Source organism: Adiantum capillus-veneris, chromosome 4, assembly GCF_014529385.1.
Source record: "Adiantum capillus-veneris isolate H3 chromosome 4, ASM1452938v2, whole genome shotgun sequence".
Classification (NCBI taxonomy): domain Eukaryota; kingdom Viridiplantae; phylum Streptophyta; class Polypodiopsida; order Polypodiales; family Pteridaceae; genus Adiantum; species Adiantum capillus-veneris.
The window spans coordinates 78874967-78889262 of record NC_140934.1 but is presented as its reverse complement, the minus strand read 5'-3'; positions in this window follow the sequence as shown (position 1 = coordinate 78889262).

The window sequence follows — 14296 nt, the reverse complement described above, 5'->3', positions numbered from 1 at the left end:
ATTTTTGTCAAAGAGTCTCTAAAAGATACTAATGTTTCATCAAATATAAATGGTAGGAATCAAGAAGAATTGGACTTGTCTAATTTTCTAAAAGGATTCCAAGATGTGTTCATCGATGATATCCCTATGGACTTACCTCCAAAACAAGGAGATGATGACCATCGTATTGAGCTCCTTCCTGGAAACTAACCACCTAACAAGCCTCCTTATCGAGTCTCAGAAGCTCAACAAGAGGAGATCATGAGGCAAGTACAAGAGCTGGTAGACAAAGGGATGGTGAGGCCTAGTTCCTCTCCCTTTTGTTCTCCAATCCTTTTATTGCAAATGAAAGATGGTACATATCGTATGTGTGTGGACTATCGAGCACTAAACCATATCACTATCAAAAACAGATTTCTAGTACCTCGGGTAGAAGATCTGTTTGATAAGCTACAAGGCTCGACCTACTTCAGTAGGATTGACCTTAAGAGTGGCTATCATCAAATAAGGATAGTGGATGAAGATATCTTAAAGACCGCGTTTCGCACAACGTTTGGTCTTTATGAATATCTAGTCATGCCTTTTAGCTTGACTAATGCACCAGCTACGTTCAATCGTTTGATGGAGAAAAGTTTTAGACCATACCGCAAATTCACTGGAGTTTTCTTTGATGGTATCATCATCTACTCCAAGTATTTGGAGGAACATAAGCAACATGTCCAAGTGGTTTTTTAAGCATTGAGGGAGAACAAGATTTTTCTTAACCAAAAGAAAAACGAATTCTTCCTTCAAGAGATTCAATACCTAGGTCATATTATCTCTAAGATGGTATCCAAATGGATCCATCAAAGTTAGAGGTAATAAAAGCATGGCCTAACCCAAAAAATCTACATGAGCTAAGAAGCTTTGTTGGTATGTGCGCATACTATAGACGCTTCATAGCAAAATTCTCTCAAGTAACAGGACCACTACACGACTTAACTAAGAAGCAAGTTAAGTTTGTATGGACTGCTAAGGAGCAAAATGCTTTTGAAAAGATCAAAGAGAAGCTTACTTCCCAACCAGTCCTCTTGCTTCCGGATCTCTCAAAGCCATTTGAGGTCCAATGTGATGCTTGTGGTGATTGCCTTGGAGCAGTTTTGCTTCAAGAAGGGCATGCCATAGCATATGAGAGCCGAAGGCTTAATATTGATGAACGAGTCTTGGGCATTTATGAGAAAGAGCTTTTAGCTGTTCTACATGCCCTAGACACATGGAATCACTACCTATTGGAGACTCCATTTATCCTACGAACCGACCACCAAAGTCTCAAGTATTTCATGACGCAAACCAAGCTTTCCGACAAACAAATGAGGTGGGCAAATTTTCTTTCGCAATTTAATTTCCATATTGCTCACATAGCTGGTAAGCACAATCAAGTGGCTGATGCACTTTCACGACGACCCAAAGTTAATTCGGTGTCTATAACTACTCACAATGATCTATCCTCTATGATAGATGAGTATGCTACTGACCCTGACTTTAGAGACATAATGTCAGCCCTTGCTTTGGGGAAGAAAGAGGAACCATTCACCTTGCAGGATGGTTATCTTCTCCACGGCAATAGGCTATGTGTTACCCATTCCCTTCGTGAGAAAGTTATGTATGAAACCCATTCTCCTCCATATGAGGGGCATAGAGGTATTCAACCTACTCTCCGAGGAGTAGAGAGGTATTTCTATTGGCCTACCATGAAAGTGGACATACAAGAGTATGTTTTAAAATGTGTAGTATGCCAAAAGACCAAATATGATAGAGGGAAGCAACCTGGATTACTCCAACCATTGCCTATCCCAAATTCACCATGGGAGAGTATATCCATAGATTTCATCTTTGGATTACCCAAGTCTATCCATGGGAATACTGGAATATGGAAAATAGTTGATAGGTTTAGCAAGCAAGCACATTTTATTCCTGTCAAAAAGACTATTAAGGCACATCAAATGGCAACTCTCTTCATATCTTAGATTTTCAAGCACCATGGATTACCCACATCCATCGTGTCAGATAGAGATCCTAGAAAGACCAGTAATTTCTGGAAAGGTCTCTTTGAAAATCTAGGAACAAGATTGAATTTCTCTTTGGCCTATCACCCACAAACGGATGGCCAAAGTGAGATAGTCAATCTTACGATACTCGATCTACTCAAGACTTATGTTACCGAAGTAGACCAACGCTCACAATGGGAAAAGTACTTACCTCTTGTAGAGTATGCCTACAATAATACTATACATACTTCTACGGGAAAAGCACCTTTTGAGATCATTGAGGGAAGACCTAAAAGTCCATTGCTACTCAAAGTACATGGGAAGATCTTCGCCGCCGATGAGTATAGCTGTGACCTACAAGAATATTTTCAAAAGATTAAGGAGGCTATATCCATCTCTCAACAAAGGCAAAAAGCTGTTGCTGATAAGCATAGAAGAGCCTTAATGTTCAAAGAAAATGATTGGGTCTTACTCAAGTTTCCTAAGGCTCGATTAAGGCAAACGACGGGCAAAAATCCTACGGTCCATCAAAAGTATTATGCTAAAGTAGCAAAAAGATACTATGGTCCTTTCCAAATCTTGAAGCCCATCAATGAGACGGCTTATCAACTCAAGTTGCCCAACCATTGGCTAATACACAATGCCTTTCATGTAAGCCTACTTAAGCCCTACAAAGGAGAGCCACCAACTGAACCAATTATTGAAGACCCTCCCGAAGTTGAAGACCAAGAAGAGGTGCTACAACCTGAAGCTGTTCGTCGGCATGAAGACAAGGTACTATGACATGGTAAGATTATTCGACGGTATCTTATTAAGTTCAAAAATTATCCTTTTGAAGATGCTAGATGGATGCAAGGAATACAGCTTAAGGATAGTATGAACTTTGTCAATGCTTACAATGCTACATTAGAGTAAGCAAATGTACAAATTTCTTTTAAATGACTCATGTTTTTGTCTTATAAGACTAGTCCTCTTTTGAATTGTGCACAAATTTAACTAGTATGCATGCTTAGAATCATGTTTGTGATGATGACGTCTCTCAAACACCAAGTAGAATTTGTCACTCTACTTTGGGAGAATGAAATGGCCTAAAGAGCAGACATGCTTGCGGAAGCTATGTCTCCCAAGCACCAAATGGATTAGTCATCCATCTTGGAAAGATTTCGTAGGGTAAAAAGGGATCCTCTACCCGCTAAGTAAAATTGACTAATGACTAAGGCTTTATCTCTTCTACCTCATAGTCGAGGATGACTATGATTTCAAGAGAGAGGTAATGTCATAAAATCTAAGATCTAATATCTAACCAACCCAAATGATTTTCTCATATTAAATTGATCACTTAATGTGGGAGAATAAACGGGAACAAGTGTTAAGATATAGACATGTGCTTATAGATCTATCACAACACGGGGCCAATGGTAAAGGGGCCCAAATGAGAGATGGTATATCAAAGAGCAAGGCTAAAAAATGGAGCATAAGAACTTAGGGTTAGATTCATTGAAGACCTACAATAATGTGTGTAAAAGGCCTTTGACCTTAGGTAAGCTAGGGCTGAGCTTGAGGCGCGGGAACCCGACCCAGCTCGAGGTGCTTGTCCTGCTTGTCATGCTTGATGACTAAGGTACTTGAGGTTCTTGATGATTTAGGTGCTTGAGATGCTTGAGGTGCTTAATTATTGAGATGCTCGAGGTGCTTGACATGCTTGAGATGCTAGGGTTGCACTTGAGGTGAGAACCCACCCCAAGCTTAAAGTGCTTATGAGCCAAGCTTGTGGTGGGAACTGGGCCTATGCATGAGGGGTTGAGGTGTCAAAAAGTAAAATATTCAATCCCTTCAAGGAGGGGGCTAGCCCTACATGAGGGGGGATGAGAGAGAACACCCACACACTCACACAAGGCATGCATGGTACAAAGAAATCAAAAGGGACACTTGTCAAGTTCCTCCTCATGTTGCCCTTCTGGTGTGCCTGGAGCCTATCGGTTGGCCACCCAAGGGGTCCAATAATAATTTAGGAAATTTAATTAATTGATTTAGCATTTATCTAGCCCTCTCTCTCAAAGAGGAAAGGGGGACACTTGTCTCAAGGCTACCCTTGCTGCTTGTAATGCCTTCTGCTTGTGATTGGCTAGGCCTGGAGGGGTCCAATGAGCTTCAAGCATGAGCTAGAAGGGGGGGTCGACCCAAGAAAGCTAGGGGGTTTCTTAGGGGGTATAATCACCCACACACACTCACAAGCACTCTCATTGTGTGCTATGCAAAGTGCAAGAGCTCCCTCTCCTTCTCCAATCAAGTAGAGGTTGAGAGCCTACACCAACACTCTTGGATATGGAGTGAAAATCCAACCAAGAGCCATGATTCAATGCTTAATCTTGCCATATCCTTCTCCTTCATTACTATGATATTATGTATGCTAGCAACAAGAGTTATGATAAGTGAGGAACTAATTCTTTCTCCTACAAAATGTTTCTTCTTCCTCTTCCCTACCCTCATTCCCTACTAACTCTCTCCACCTTCGAAGGTGTTTGAGGTCTTGGGACTGAGGCTTGGGATAGTTAAATCTTTCTTTAAGTTTATGTTATGTTTGTGATGCATGAAGCTTTCCATCTTCATTGCATCACCTAGGTCACAAGAAACACAAAGATTGTATTGTAATAGGTCTCTCTTAATGGGAGAAATCATAATACAAATGCCTATTGGAGGGGGGACCGGCTCCACATAAATCCGGTCCTCAACTGTTGTCATGTTCTCTAAATTCTCCCTCTTGCAAAATATTGTTCATGCCAAGTTAACTAACTACTATGATTATGTTGCTATCTTCAATTATGTTCACCCTCTATGCTCACAAAGTCATTTCTCAAAAGTATTATCATTAATTTCCACTCTCTCAAATTAAATAGGCCAATTTCATAACAAATTCACCCCTAAAAATTTACAGAACCATCCGATATGGTATGGGGGGTCAAGACCCATATAATGTGTTAAAATAGGATGTATGAGCCTCTAGAAGACTACCACCTAGCTTTGAAAAGATAATGACCATCATTGAGGAGAAAGATCCAATGCCAGATTTCCAAGATGTAATCAAATCTTTAATTTAATAGGAGAAGAAGCAAGGGAGGAATGCTACTTCAGGGGGAGGAGCTTCTGTAGTTAGCTCTAGTAACAAAAATTGTTTCAAGTGTGGAAAGGACACATAGCAAAGGACTCTCTATAATCAAATACTTGCATCATTTGCGGAAAGAAGGATAACCTTTCAAGTGTTTCAGAATGGACAAAAGCAACACCAACTGAAATCCAAGGCCCAAAGTCTATTTGGCACAAGAAGACACTGAGATGAAGATGAAAAAGAAGGCCACCATAGCCTTCTAATCTACGAGGACATTCTCAAGCTTTTTTGCTTTTTCATTACCCCTTCATTTTTATTTATTTGGAGATAGCTTGGACTAGATTGGTCTCGGTTTTATACATCTATTTGAGGGGAGATATTGAGTGTCTCCTGGATTAGAGATAGTTTGTCACCTGGATTGGGGATGGTCTCCTGGATTGGAGTGTGCCAAATTTGACAATTTTTCTTTTGTTTCTTCCCAGTCAAAACCTCAAGGGGAGGATTTTAAAGTGTGAGCTTTGTCATAGAGTACTAGAGTATGAGTCAAGGAGGGAAAAGGTGGAATTATACCATATGTATTGGTGCAAGACTGTAGAGCTACTTAAAGCTCATTTCATGAATAAAAAAATCCATTCCATTTTGCATTACATCTCTCTCTTGTTTACTGTGAGCTTGAGATGGCTTAGTAACTACTCAAGATTGTGTTTATGAGTCCAAGCTAATTGAGATTGGAACCTAATTCACTTGAGTGTTAATCTAGCCTACAAACACTCACTTGTGTGCACTATGTTTTTCTTTCATCCACCCTAATAGGACGATCCCATTCCCATCAATACTAAGCAATTTCAAGCATAGCCAATTTCACCCCCAAAGTTTTGCAAGCAATCACATGGTGAATCCTCTCGCCCTCATGAAAATTATGTGCAAGACCTAAAGCCTTTGTGAAGTAGTTTGTAATTTTCCTTTGGATTATTGTTATGCATAAAAGACTACTTTAGGGGGGGGATTGAAAATCATGCCTCATGTGAGGCTCCAACACAAGGCCACAAATGCCCAAGCTCACCTATAATCTTGTGTATGTGGGTGTGTGTGTGTGTGTGCACGTGCTCCTGTGCATGCAGGTACCCAACTTTCACCCTTGCAAGATAACGCTACCTTGTATAGGGTGTCAATCATGGGAGTGTGCTTGTGTGTGTATGTGTGTGTGTGTGTGTTGTCTGTGTATGTTTGTTTATGTGTGTTTTCATATGTAGGCATGCACACAACTTTCACCCTTGCAAGAAAACCTTGCCTTGTATAGGGTGTTAGTCACAAGTAGGTGGCCCTCCATCTTTATCCCAAAAAACTCCACAAGTGGGTGGCCACACATGTTTACCCCAATCATCTCCACACCTAGCATGGGTGGGAGTGAGCACTATTATCCAATCCTTGTAATGTTTCACAGCCATCCAATATGGCATGGGCAATCAATGCCCATAATATGTGCTAAAATGGGTCGTATAAGACATACGGTCTATTTTAGCACATAGTACAATTCGGAACCACCCAAATCATATCAGATGGCCACAAGAATTTTCACGGGTGGGGTGAGCACCATTATTTCACCCTTGCAATGTTACACAACCATCCGATATGATATGGGCAATTAAGGCCCATACTATGTGCTAAAATGGGATATATGGCTCATTTAGTCAAATTTTATGCATAGTATGAGACTTGGCCGCTTATACCATATCATATGAATTTACAACTTTGTAAGGGTGAAAGAATAGTGCTCACTCCCATTCATATAAATTTTTACAGCCATCCAATATGGTTTGGGCGGTTCCGACCCATACTATGCGCTAAAATGGGCCCTATGATTCATACGGTCCATTTTAGCGCATAGTATGGGCCTTCACCGCCGATACGAGTTTGGATAGATATGCAACTTTGTACAAGTAGGGTAATGGTACTTATCCCAACCCTTGAAAAGTCTCATAACCATCGGATATGGTTTGGGTGGTCCCGATCCATATTATGTGTTAAAATTTTCACATGTGAAAAACTGGTGCTCACCCCCACCCCTTAAAAAGTTACCTATCCATCCAGATTGGTATGGGTTGGTCAAGGCCCATACTATGTGCTAAAATGGTTTGTATGGTCATTTGAGCACATAGTATAGTTTGTGACCACCTAGAACATACTAGATGGCCACAAAAATTTCAAGGGTGGGTGTGAGCACCATTTCACCAACCGTAAAAAGTTTCATAGCCATCCAATATGGTATGGGTGGTAAAGGCCCATAATATGTACTAAAATTTGTTATATGAGCCATATGCACCATTTTAGCACATAGTAGGGTTTGGGACTGTCCGGATGTCCATGAAAATTTTCATGGATGGGTGTGAGCACCACTTTCCCACCCCTACAACGTTTCATAGCTATCCAATATGGTATGGGAAGTCAAGGCCCATAATATGCACTAAAATGGAACATATGGCTCATATAACCTGTTTTAGCGTATAGTATGGGTCGAGACCGACCAAATCATATCGGATGACCATGAGACTTTGCACGAGTGGGTGTGAGAACCAGTCACCCACTTCTATTTCTATGGTAGCTTTGTACATATGACATTGTAATCCTACAGATATCATGTACCATGCACACTCCACACTTGCACATTGTGACCTCTTGGTCACTTCTATATTTGTAGATAGATACACAATGCATTGTTAGAAGGTCGCCGCTATGGATATCTATAGTATAGATTTTTGGCAATAACATAATGTCAATACTGAGGGAAGCGGCTTGGATAGGGCATGGAGACTCTTTGAGGGTGTTAATATGAAGAAGTGAGCATGAGGAACGATAATATATCTAGAACATGCAAATCTATTACTCATGGATCTGGCACCTACCTTTGTCCTATGGCATTGCACTCAGTCATCAACCAATTTGGCATTTCAATGAAGTCCAAATGCTACAAAACTTTAGGAGGAGGTCTAAGACGCTTGGGGACACTAACCTACCAAGTTTGGTTGCAATCCAAGGAGGTACCAAACCATGATCCATTATTATCAAGGTCTTGGAAACTGCAACAAAACATTCCAGAAAGCTCAGGGGGTTCACCTCTTAGACATGTAAGTTACCATGTGAGTTCAAATGAATGGGTTTTTTAATTGCCAAAATTTTAAAATTTTAATATGATTATATTAACAGAAGGGGTTCTTGACAACCTCCTATGACTCCCCTAACTTAACATTCCTTTGTCGTTCTTTTTCAATCTCCTCGTCTAGCCACTATTCCTTGACTTGTAAGTGGTGTCTGCCTCGTTAAAAGTCTTGAGCTTCTTTATAGTAATGGGAAGCATTTTTTTTTCCCCCTTGAAGCTTAGCTTGTAACTCCAATTGAAATCTTTGGAGTTCTTCAATCTTGCTTTGTAGATCTTGGTTTGCTTCTTTGTACTTTGTTGCTTCTGTCTTTGCTTCTTCTAGATCCAACTCTCTGAGGTTGTTGAGAGCCCTTTGACACTGGAATTGCAGTTTGATATGCTCGAGGTGCTCATCAATGTCAAATGAGTGTACCATCTTTTATTATTGCTTGTGAACGGGGCGATAATGGATTCTTATCTGATGTGTGCGGTCTTCTTGAGGTGCCCACTTCTTCATTTTTGTTTATGTCTCATATTTGATCTTTTTCAATGCTTGTTCTATTGCCAGCTCTTCCTTTCCTTGGTCCTTTATCTTTGCCGTTTTCTCAAATGTGAGTGAACTCCTTGGCACTTGCTTTGATGTTTTCTGAGGTACTTCTTCCTCTTGCTTCTGAGTCTCTTTGTTTGCAACTTGTTTAGTAGATTCTTGCCACTACAACAAAAACAGGTGCCTTCGATGCAGATTTCTACGTGAGACGTCAAAAAACTGCGTCGAAATCTTTGTCCCTGTGATATCCTCAAAATACGCGTCGATATTTGTGTTGAACTGTTTTTGACGCGTATTTTGACGCCCCTATCGACACGTATTTCAACGACCTTATTTTTCTTGGGCAGAGGACAGGAAGCCTGGCCTGTGCCCAGTGAAAAGATGGACACATCCACGGCCAGACTATCTGTCCTCTTCCTAAGAAAGTGAGAAACACCAAAATCAATCGTGCTCCCGCAGAAATTTTGGCAGAGTTCCCTTCGTTTTAACATAAACTTTTCAAAAAAAACCCATATGTATACACCTCCTACATGATATCCATGTAGGATCTCACATGAGATTTAAGGCACAACTCGATGGAAGAAATGAAACGAACTTTGTGCAAAACCATAACCAAATTAAAACCATAATCATAACGAACTTCATATATAACGAACTTTGTGAAAAACCATAACCAAATTAAAACCATAACCATAACCATATTGATCAAAACCATAACGATAACCATAACCATAAACAAAGCAATAACCATAACCATAACCATAAAGTTAAATATAACCATAAACAAAACAATAACCATAACCATAACATCCATAAACAATAACCATAACCATGTCTATACAAGAAAGAAACACAGAGATGTGTCTGTGTCTCACAAAACATATATAGAAATCCACTGATGACTCGCGCGTCACAACCTGCACATAAAAGGACAAGTCACAAAATTAGTATCATATTACTTCACATATACTTAATTAATTAAATCAAGTCACATATATTAACGTCTCACCTCAATCAATCAGCGAGACTCTAAGGCCTCCTAGTCTACAGGCTCTCCTGCGGGCAGCAAGATCATTCAATACTTCATAAATGCCTCTCCAATATCCATCTATCTCCTCCTCGCGTGTCGGGGCTTGATGCATTGCAAGATTCTGCATTTATACACAAACCAAAGTAATTAAGAATACATGATTCATCGCGTTTTAAAAAAAACGTCATAGCTAGGATTGGATTAGAAACTCACAAACTCATAGAGAAAGGTGTCGAAGCCTCCGTTGCCAAGATGAGATGTGCCCCTGGTCATCCGTCGTACCTCCGCGGCCTAATGCTGCTGTCTACACCACGTGTCCGCTGTCTGCTCATCCTCCCTGATCTGCTGCCACGTCTCGAGTGAGATGCCCGAAGGCTTCGATGAGCCCTACCTGAAAGTCCAACGAGCTACATCTCGATGATATTTCACAGTGACCCGTGAAACATTCGTGATCCACCTCCTCGGAAGCTCCTCTGAACTCAGAGTAGGCTGATACTCTCTCATGATGATCTCCACTATGTAATTGACTTTGGTATGATCCTCATCAAGCCAAAGCGTCATAATGGTGGTAGAAAAGTGCAGCTCTGCGAGCTGGAGAACCCACTGTCTCATCTTAGTCCCGACTCTATCTATGTCAACCTGTCCGTCTGCCCGTACAGTATAGACCTTGGAGACAGTAGGATCGTGTGACCCCAAGGTGTCCAAGGTGTGCTAAGAGGTGTGTGGAGAGGTGTGCCTGGGTAGGACGGGGGTCATGAGCGAGGAGGGGTCGAAGCATCTTCTCCACAGCAACCACCATCTCCACCTGACGATCGCCAAGATCGGCGAGTGCGACTGTGCTGCGGACATGATAACATACCCACCTCTACCGTACCCCTAGGTGTCGAAGCTACCGTGATGGGAGACCTCGCAGGCGCCGTACCCATAGGTATCTCTCCCATAGGCATCCCGTGCATTGGCGTCGGACCCTCGGGTGTGAAGCTCGGAGGTGTGGTATCAGTGCCTCTGGCTATCCAATACTGAGACGCATATGCCATCTAAGTGGGCGTCATCCGTGTGATGAAGCCCATAAATGCATCCGCACTCATAGAAGCGGGATCTGGTGACTGGTCTACCATACTAAAGTCCTGCACAAAGAAAGTAAAAGAAAGCGTCAGAACACCTTTGTTTAAATTAAGAAAGAGCTTAATTTTAAATCAACATCTTCACACAAAAACTTACATGCCTCGACTAGTGAGGCATCAACGATAAGCTCTTGCACCGTATCATCGTCTATCTATAGCTGCATACATAACTCTGCCCCAACTCGTTCTGGTGGATTGTCTTCATCCATTGCATCTTCATCTACAAGTGTCATATCTGCCTCGTCTGCATCATCCCTCGTATATCTGTCAGCTTCCTCTGCCATACCTTCGTCCATCTCATCTAATGTCACTGTAGTATTTGCATCATCTGGCCGACTTTCCTCCAGGAGCTCTTGACCTTCAAATACTTGTTTATTTCTTGGAGCAACCTGAACCACAAACCACCATTGTCGCTCTCGAGGGTGCGGTACAAAGACCACTTGCTCGCAATGTTTGGGGAGAGCAAACGTGTCGCTTGCATCTGCCCAAAAGTTTGTAGAATCTATCTGCACAAGCTTGTTTCCATCTCTACATACCATTGCATTGCAACCAGACGTAATCACCTTGAACCACTTCACATTCAACAAAAAAATCTCAAACCGTCTGAAGCTGACTTTCAAGATATCTGACACCAGACCACAATAATCCAGGTTGCTAGTGCTCTCATTCGTGTCTCTGGCATTGGCTCTACTCTTTTGCATGAAACTAACCATTACACCACTATCAAACGTGTTTGTTCTGTTGTCAATTTGTTGTGTTCTGAAATGCTTTCCATGCGACCACAGTGCCATGTATACATGATACCTCTAGTCACATCCAATAGCCAACTCTTCCTCTTCTCCAGATATGGGTTCTCCGATCTGTTGATCTTCTCTCACTGTCTTGTCCAACCATGCTAATGTAGGGAATTCAGGTAGAGGAGAGAGACAGTCTGGCAAGGGTAAGCCTCTAGTCGTTCGGCTTTGCCTAAAATCGTGTCGCTCCCTATTGTGTCTCTCTTTCTCTTCTTCGTACCTTTCAATCGATTTTTGCATTGGATCTGAATTTAGTATACAAAACTTCATGATATTTTCTCGCATGGCGTTGTCCATTTTCTTCAGCACCCCTTGCCCCTGCGGTTCCTCTCCCACCAATCTTGCATCCTCCTCATCGCTCCATAGTCGAGGCATTTCTGGGTCAGAAACGGATAGAAATTCAGTCGTCAAGACAAGAGACTCTTGCACCAGCCATCCTTCTGCCATGCTCCCCTCTGGACGTGCTTTTTGGCCAACAAAACCCTTAAGTATTTTCATGAACCGCTCTAGAAAGAACATCCAACGGCTGTGGACTGTACCTGCCATTGCAACCTCATCTACTACATGGACGAACATGTGGATTTGGATAGCTAGGCAGCTCGTGGGTAGATACTTCTCAATCATGCAAACTGCCTCAATGGAGTTAGCCCTTGCGACTGCAATGCATTCCTCTCGTATCTCCTTGGAAGAGATCCACCGCACTAGCTCTGAAATCTTGTGTGTGCAAGATCACACTTCCTCTGTTAAACACCCCTTGATCGCAATTGAAATAATAAATTGCAAGAACTTATTCCAGCCGTGCGATTTCACTCCTGACAGTTGATCATCACGGGTGAATACTATCTTGAGACATTGCATGCATCCTGAACTCTGAAATCACCCTTTTGACTTGTCGTTCCTCGCTTTTTAGCAATACCCATGGCACTCTTGGAAGCTTTCTTTGGCCCGCTGCATTCATGAAAGGCCACAGCTCTGGCATCTATCCAACTGACTGCAAATCATCTCGTGAAGCTCGATTGTCTTTCATTCCCATGATTGTCTTCCAGAGGACCTCTCCCACATTATTGAATATATGCATTGGATCCAGCAAATGGTTAATTAGTAGATCACCCTAGTATGGAAACGTATGGAGAATGGACAAGCGTTTCATTCCTGGAACAGGTTGCCCCTCATGTTGCTCCCATCGGTGACGCCACTCTTGTACATGCATAGAATGATATTCGACGTGACCAAGCTGACCTTCACGCAAGTGATGGCCATCTGGAAGATAAAACGATGGTGGTCTTTCGAAGAGAGGTAGGATAGCGCACATCCAAAGACGGCCCGCAAATTGGACATACATTGTATCCCGAAGTTGTAAGCCCTGTATATATTAAAGAATGATTCAGTACTACACAATGTGCTTGTGAATAACAAAATTTTGTAAATCATCCACCATTACCAGAATCTTCACTGTATCCTGGCCAATCATGCATAGTCCACATAAGAAGTCCATGGATCCTTGCATGCTGTTGTCCTACTGGTTCAACCGCATTAGCTATGTTGATCCCATTGACTCCATCCATTGCCATGCCCAAACGCAAGTTGCGTGGTTCACTCTTAAAATGTGGCCAGGTATCTTCAATGTGCCTCCAATCCTTTGAATCAACGGGCACCCTAAATGTTGTGTCAGTGGATCTATTCATAGAATTCCACCGCATCAACTTTGCAATGGAACCACAACAAAACATGATTTTTATCCTCAGAATAATAGGGAAATGCCACAACACTTTAGCTGGCACTGACTCGCTAATTGCATCTTGTTTGTAGCACATTGCTCCGCACTTAGGACACGACAGACAATCTGTGAATTCATTGCGAAAAAAGAATGCAATCATTTGGACATGCATGAATCTTGTTGTAGTCCAAGCCAACTGAGGTCAATAGTCGCTTTACGTCTGGCTTGGAGGGGGGCATTTCATTGCCAGCCGAGAGAAGTTGCTCCCACAACAACCTGTTTAAGACACATTAAATTAAAAGCTCCCCAAGCACGTCACCGTTGCAATCGGAAAATATCTTTTGTAAGTTACGTACCTAAACAAAGCAGTGACGCTTGCATCTGACCACCCGTACATTGACTGTAGATTAAAAAATGACAGACAAGTACGAAGCACATATATTTTGGCACCTTCATAGATTAGTTGACATGCCAACTTTCGCAACATGTCTTCAGGAGATAGGCCATTAGGCAAAATTTGGACTCACAAAGGGGCCCTTTAAGGAGTTTGACTTTACCTCTATCTACCAAAGCGGGCGCATGGATAAATTTTTGCAAACAAACTCCAAAGTTGGCGGAGGTTCGACAGTTAGAATGTCCTCTTCAACCTCTATCTACTGATATATAGCACGCGATGAGATTCCTCATATTTTAGAAGATTCTTTTTTTGATTCACCTCATAAAAAAGGAATCAAAAAAATATGAGGAATCAAAAAAAAAAAAAAGGAATCTCATGGCATGCTATATATCAGTAGATAGAGCTTGAAGAGGACATTCTAACTGTCGAACCTCCGCCA